The sequence below is a fragment of the Tamandua tetradactyla genome, unplaced genomic scaffold, assembly GCF_023851605.1.
Source record: "Tamandua tetradactyla isolate mTamTet1 unplaced genomic scaffold, mTamTet1.pri scaffold_91_ctg1, whole genome shotgun sequence".
Taxonomy (NCBI): Eukaryota; Metazoa; Chordata; class Mammalia; order Pilosa; family Myrmecophagidae; genus Tamandua; species Tamandua tetradactyla.
In genome coordinates this window covers 534722-542555 of record NW_027518406.1, presented here as the reverse complement: position 1 = coordinate 542555, position 7834 = coordinate 534722, and positions in this window count along the sequence as shown.

Here is a 7834-nt window from a genome sequence, read left to right as displayed (position 1 = left end):
ATATCACCTTGTTGTTCAAGATGTAGTGGAGAAGCTGAGGGAACTGCCTGAAAATGTAAAGATACGTTCCAGTAGCCATGTTTCTTGATGATGATTGAACAATGATAAAGCTTTCACAATGTGACTCTGTGATTGTAAAACCTTGTGTCTGATACTCCTTTTATCTACCATATCAACAGATGAGTAGAACATATGGAATATAAATAAATAATAGGGGGAACAAATGTTAAAATAAATTTAGTTTGAAATGTTAGTGATAAATGAAAGTGAGGGGTAAGGGGTATGGTATGTATAATCTTTTTTTCTGTTATCATTTTATTTCTTTTTCTGTTGTCTTTTTATTTCTTTTTCTAAATCAATGCAAATGTTCTAAGAAATAATGAATATGCAACTATGTGATGATATTGAGAATTGCTGATTGTGTATGTAGAATGGAATGATATGTCAATATTTTTGTTTGTTTGTTGTTAATTTTTTTAATTAGTGAAAAAGTGGTGGATCATGCATGTTTTTTGCCTTATGATGAGTAAACAGAAGTTATTGAAGGTAATACAAAGTCATGGACTGAAAGTAGTGGATCATGGATGTTTTTTGGCTTATGATTAGTCTGTAGATTTACTTGGAAATTTAGCTGAGAATACTTAAGGGTGAATGATATAAATACCATCAGGAAGTCATAATTACATTTGTTGGGAAATTTCCAGGTTATATCACACCACAACTCATGATATTCTTTATAATGGATTTTTGTGTGTGCAGAGTGTGCATGTCACTCTAACTGTATCTGAAACAGAAATAACATGTCAGGATAGAAAATGAAGTGACTGGAAACACAACACAATTTGAGATTTATATATAAAAATTCCCTACCTTTTTCATTGCTCATCTCCATCATCATACTCTGGTCATTAGTGTGAATGTCCCTGTCTTAAATAGAATATCTGAAAACTGTACAACACAAAACGAACACTTCCCAGGTTGAATGCCAACTTTAGAAAATAAACCTTGTTGGGGTCTGGCTGGGGAAAGGGCAGGAGCTGCCTGATGAGTTCTGCCCCTCTACAGATCAATTACATTTCCTTTCTTTACCCTCAGATTCATTATAAACCCCTACTCCAAGAGGTTCTAAGAGGTTGAGCTATTGCATTCAAGTGAGAAATAAAACATCTAAGATTGTTTGTAACATATCTGGTTTTGTTTGCATATTTGTATAAGTTGGGAGAATATCAATATCATCTATCTGATCCTTCAAGGAAAATAAGACATACAAATATTTAGGAATCAATGGCAAAATTTTCCCAAACAGAGGAAGTGACTTCAATGTAATTAAACTTATTCTATTATGGTAAAATCTTAAATTAATTAGAAATATTGAAAATATTACTTCCATATTGAATATTTCAATAAATATTTCAGTGTTAAAAAAAACTGAAGAAAGAAGAATAGCTTTTATTTCTTTTTCTTATTTGTCATGGTTAGAACCTCCAGGGAAAATGCTGAATAGAAGTAGCAAGAATGGATATTTTTACCTTGCACCTGATCTTAGATGGACAGCATCCAGTTTTTTATCCATGTTAACCAACCAATAATCATAGGATAAATCATATTTGTCATGGTCTATAATACTTTTTATATGTTGCTGGATTCAGCTTGCTAGTATTTTACTGTAAATTGTTGAATTCATATTCATAAGAAATACTGGCCTATAGTTTTTCATTCCATGATTTTTTTTCCATTTTTTTTATTGGAAGTTATTGACCCCATGAAATGAGTTAAGAGATATTCTCCTTCTTCTCTTTTTTGGAAGAGTTATGAGGCATTCTTACTAATTCTTCCTTAAAAACTATGTAGAATTCCTTGGGGAAGCCATCTGGCCCTGGGCTATTTTTTGAGGATAGTTACTAGATTATTAAATCAACCTTTTCATTTGTGATAAATTTATTCAGAACATTTTTCTTTAATCAGATTCAGTAGCTTCTATCTATATGGGAATTTGTTCATTTCCACTGTTATTCAATTTCTGCAATAATGATGTTCTTAGAATTCCATATAATCCTTTTTATTTCCATTAAACATAATGTCAACTTTTTCATTTCTACTTGTACTAATGTAAATGTTCCCTTTTTTATTTATGGTCAGGCTAATTGAAGATTTATCAATTCTCTTGATACTTTCAAATAAACAGCCTTTTGTTTCATTGACTTTCCATTTAGCTTTTCTATTATATACTTCAATAATTTCTGCCTAAACTATTGATATCTCCTTATTTCTGTTGGTTTTATGTTTGTTTACTCTGTCATTCCAGTACCTTAAGGTAGATGGCCAGGTATTGACTTGATAACTTTTTTCTTTCTTAATAAAGGTATATACAACTATAAATTTCCATTTAAGGACTGCTTCAGCTGCACCCCAAATATTTGATACTATGGTCTTCATTTTCATACATCCAAAAGTATTTTCAGATTTTCCTGACCAGTTACTGTCCTGGGACTCCAAGAGCTACTGCCCCATCACCAGTTCAGTCTACATCCATATTAGCCAGAAAGAGGATAGGTTAATATTGAGCTCCAATTCATTTATTGGCTAGTGGAAATGTGAGAGAAAAGCAGAACAGGTAAGAAGAGAAGGCAAGCAAAACAGACAAGGGGAAGGGACAGGGAGACAAGGGACAGATCAAGCAATGCAGTTTGAGGAACCAGTAAGGTGTAGGGAAGCAAATCACATGTAGAGCAGGTGATGCTGCCTAGAAGGCATTTTTGAGCCATTCACTCCTTGCCAACAATTGGGCTCCAGACAGGAAAGTTCTGGAACAGACCTCAATTATGCCTCTCAACCTCTCCCCTTTCAGAAACACACAGTTTGGATTCCCTGGTCTGGGATTCCTGTCCAGGGAGCTCTTTCCACAGAAGCAGAGACTGGACAACAGTGCACATTGTCCTGGAGACAAGAATGTGCCAATTCAGTGAGGAGGCTTCTTGTTAATGTACATAACCCATTGCCATTCTTGAACAAACAGAAGTGCTCACTGCCTCATGTCAGTTACCAAATTGATACAATTAAATAACTCAAAATTCCCAACAGCTTTCCTGAGGAATATCATATTCTGATTCTAAAATATGTGTGAAATACAAAGGCCTCAAAATATAGTCACTGAAATATAAGCTGTGGCCACCAATTGGCAACTTTTGTCCCTGGAACCCTTTGGATCCTTCTGTTCATGGTCTGGCAGGCAAAAACATGAGTAAGAATATGGACAGCTTAATTAAACATGATCATCAGCATCATAAGGAACATGTGCTATAAAATAAAGAGTAGGAAGAGAGTATTGGTACCCACAGGATTTATTTGGACACCTCTTGATACTCCTTCCCAAATAATATTAATAAATGGACAAGGGCAATCCCTTCCTGAGAAAGACATGGTGGCTATATTAGATACATCAGGGTTTATAGTTTGAGAATCAAGGGAGGGAGGCTTAATACTGGACTGACCTCACTGTCTTATCTCATAGAAATGGGAGTCCATCAAAAGAAATGATCTTTTTCTTGTGAACCACTTTTTTTAAAAAAATTCAAGTTTCTGCCCCACATAAGGATGTCTGAATAATTTAACACCAATGCAGACTTCTGGTGTCCACCCAAAGCTTAGAGGAGGGATAACTCAGTGAGCACTCTCATTTCACATTCTCTAAGTGATTACTTACTTGTGAAATCTGTGGCTGGTGTTAGGATCCCCAGAAGTTGGGTGTTACTGTGGGTCTTTCTCTCTATTGTGCTGTTACTGCTCTAGTTTACATTTCATCCCACAATTTTTGTCATTGAGTTACCATCACATTTTAATCTCCAGACAATATCCTTTAAGTTAGAAACCCCTAGAGTTTCTAAATTTTCTGGCATATCCTGAGCACACAAACTCCAGTGTAGTTAAAAAATTAAGAGTTCAGGCCCTGTAGCCAGATCATGGATGCACATCTTATAGCTGTATCTCCCTAGCCAGGAAAGCTTGCACAAATTATATTGATTAAACATCTCCCTATAGTACAGAACACCCAAGCAAGTGCTACTGCCTCTCTGAATGGAACTCCAGTGACCCATTTAACCCCAATGCTGATTACGTATGTATTGAGACTCCAACCTCAAGCAATATGCCCAGCAATGGGATCCTCCAGAAAGGAGGTAAAGGGGAAAAGAATCTAGAGCTTTATCAAAGGGTCCTACTTCTACCCAAGTACCAATGAAACAGAGCCAAGATCTAAGTAGACAAATAGGGTTAGTTCATGTAAAGGTCTGATGCTAGCTCTTCCCATATAAAACCACAGCTTGGGTAATGATACATGAAAGTGGGACTTGGTTCTCCAGTTGTTTTTTTACAAGGTCATCTCTGCCCCTTTTTTCACCCTGCAATTGGGCTTTTTTGAGGTCCCAGTCCCTTGTAATCTGAAGAGAAGGGTAGGAGAGAAAGGGGCTGAATGTCATATCCTTTCTTGTAGGGCAAATGGGCTTTCTCTGACCCTCTGTGCCCCCCATGCCCTAGTGGTTAATCATGAGTGAATCATGAAAGGGGGTTGGAAAGGGAAGGGCTACATGGTGGCAGTATCTCTTAGAGGGAACAGTGAGTTTGTCTGACATGAAGCTCTGCTTAAATAAGTGGCAAACTGCTCTTTCTCTGACTGTCTGTTTATGGGTTCCCTGGACATAATGACAAGCATGAAAGCCTTCTTCAAGCCTCCCCTCAGTTGTGAGTATTTGAGCTTAAAAATGCTCCTTTGGCTGCATCTTGAGTGAAGGAAAGTATATTTCATCTCAGAAATATTGGAGCATCTGTTAGGGAGATAGTGGGTTTTGCTTGAATGTTAATCAGTCCAAAAAACCCTTGAGGAGTTTAGTGGCTGCTATCTGAAGCTACTTGGAAGCAGGCCTGGATTATCCCCCATCTACAGGATTGTAGATGAGTGGTTGGGAAAGATTGATGAGTGGTTGGGAAATCAGATGCATCCATTTGAAAAATAAATTGAAAAAAGGGACAGGCTTCTTGGTATAGATTAAGATGTCTGGGATGTGAAATATTCAACAGACCCTCTTTATCCTCCTCCCCTACACAGAATTATGTACTGGTAGCTCATAAACAATAGAACACATCAGTGGATTAGGCATTGTGTTGTCATTGCCAAATCTACAATTCTGCCCAAAGGACTTGCACAAGGGCTGGACACAGAACAAGAGCACTTTGAGTAGTAGGCAAAGGATTATGGTGGAGTCAAGAGAATGAAAGGGACTAGAGGAATTGATGCTGTGCTCTTCTTACCATAATGTGCTGGTGACCTTGGTTTCTTCTTATGTTTATCTATGCATTCTTTACTCCATCAATTTCTAATTTATTTCTCCTCCTGTATTTGCAATAATTTTTAACCAGACAACATCTCTAGAAGGAGATATACGTATATAAAGATGTTCAAAAAGTGAAGAGAGTGAACTGTCATGATGATTTTGAATTTTGAAAAGGAGTCATGGTCACATGAGCATTTGGCTGAGGAAGTTCTCTCAGTTGTCACCTTTTCTATCCTGCAATGAAGAAAAGTAAAACATCAAGATACAGTTCTTAGAGGAGACATCATCCAATATTCTCATCGTCTCAAACATATCAGAGAAAGAGGTTCTACAGTACCATAGAAAGAAACTAACTGAAGGAATAATGAAAGCTAAATTTTGAATACCAAACAATATAGTTAAAAGTTTGACAGAGATGCATGGAAACTGTTAATGTAATTTTCTTACCTCCTCAGATGGGAATTTTATGAAAATGCAAAATCTGCCAGGACTGCAGAGTGTCACTTGTTATAGGTAGGAGAATGATACTGCTACTCAGAAGACCAAAGGGCCTAGGAGCATACATTGATTACTCTTAAATATTTTGTCCTTAAGTCAGTGCAAGTCACATGTTATGCTATTGTGTGAAAAGGTGACAAAGCTTTAAGCCTCCTGGAATGTTATACAGAAATAGAACAAACCAGGCTGAGGCTCTGAAGTTTCAGGAAGTAGGTTTTTTATTATCTATGGCCATAGGGCTCAGCTGAGTAGCCTCAGAAAGTCTGAGCCCAGAACAAAAAGGTTAACATCAGTTTTTATAGACAGGATGACATGTTAAAGACAAGGTAAATGATTAGCTGGTTTAAGTTGAGAAGGGCACATAGCTGGGTTACAGAATCATATGAGCCATTAAGGGAGGGGTCTCCATCCCAGGAATGTGTCCGATTTTGCCTACTTGCAGTTTCACCCATTCCTGGAGGCTGGGGGTGGGGATTTTCCATAGAGGAGGTAGCTGAACCAGAAGAGAGAATGGAGAGGTCTGCCTGCTGCGAATCCTGCTTGCTACATTTCCCCCTTTGATGTTTAACCTGACTTACAGGGAGGGGTTATAGCATCACCTATATTTTGTCCTTTTTTGTTACAGGTCTTGATATGTCCCAGTCTGAGCTGGGTGTGGGAAACAATGTAGTCATGCAGGGTTTAGGCCCCTGCAAAGTTGGGTGTTGAGGGTCTGTGCCCTCCTCTGGTGGCCTCAAGTTTTCACCTGATGGCCCCTTTGTGGCTGTGCCTGTGTTAGGTTGTTCCTCCCCTGAAGAATCTTACACATCTTTGACTAACCAGCCATCTTCAGAGGCCAAGCGGTGTGATGTGAGATGTGCAAGAAAAGGAGGGGTAATACCCCTGAGAGGGTCTGATCTGTGTCTTTGACAGCCTATGCTCATTGACCTCTATGCCCAGCAGCTGCTCTGGGATTCCCTCACCTGCTGGTGGGGCATCAGCTTTGGTTACATGTTTTGGGGGACCCAGTTTTTTTCTTCAGTTAGGGCTTAGCTCATAGCTTTGAGCAAGAGATAAATGGCCTGGCACCAGCTCCCAGGAGGCCTTCACAGTTTTGCCATCCTAGAGTACTGAAAACAGCATTACTGAACTGGTGACATGGGACTATAGCATACTGAGGAATCTTTCTTTAGGGTGCATACAGAATAATTCAGGTTTGAGAACTGCCCTGGCATGAATACTGGTTATAGTTTTTACTTTTGTCCAGCATAGGTAGTGAGGCATGCCTGGCACATCATTTCCCTTGGAAGGGCTCTTGACGATGCCAAGCAGAAATAGAGGAATGAGGCACATGGTGCTGGCTATGGGGAGTGCCACCACATGAATGTAAAATTAGCCTCAGGGAAAGGATGGAGACACACACTCTGGGCAGCAGTTAGGGAGGGGAAGTTACCTAGGTAAGAGGGACTTCACAAAATTAGAGTAAGTTGGTTTTCAGGAATAACTCCAGGTGACCTATTTCCAGGAGGGCTGAAACTACTCAATGAAAAACAAATGCACAGAGCAAGAAAAGACAATTAGTCCACAGACACAGCAGATCAGAATGTCCATTATTGATTCCTCAATCTTCGGCCATGCATAGATCAGTCAGCTTCCAGGGTGTCTGAGGCATGCCTCAGAGGTCTCCTCAGGCTCTGGTCATGCATTGACTAGTTGCTTCTGGTGAGCTAGAGCAGGGCAGTGATGGTCATTCAGGTCTTAGTTACAGGCTAGTTAGCTGATCTTGGCTGTGATGGAGAAGGGCACAGAGGCTACCAGAGAATGATGTGCATCACATGTTCAGGATAAGGGGTGCATTCCCAGGGGTTGTGTGCAGTGGCCCTTTTGACCCGAGAGTGGTGAATTCATAGGATGATCTTCATGACTTTGACAGCTGTTGGGGTTACTAAAACAACACAGACAGGACCTCTCTATTAAGGACGGAGGGAGCCTCTTTTTTTTTTCTCAGCCTTACCCATAACACACTTCCT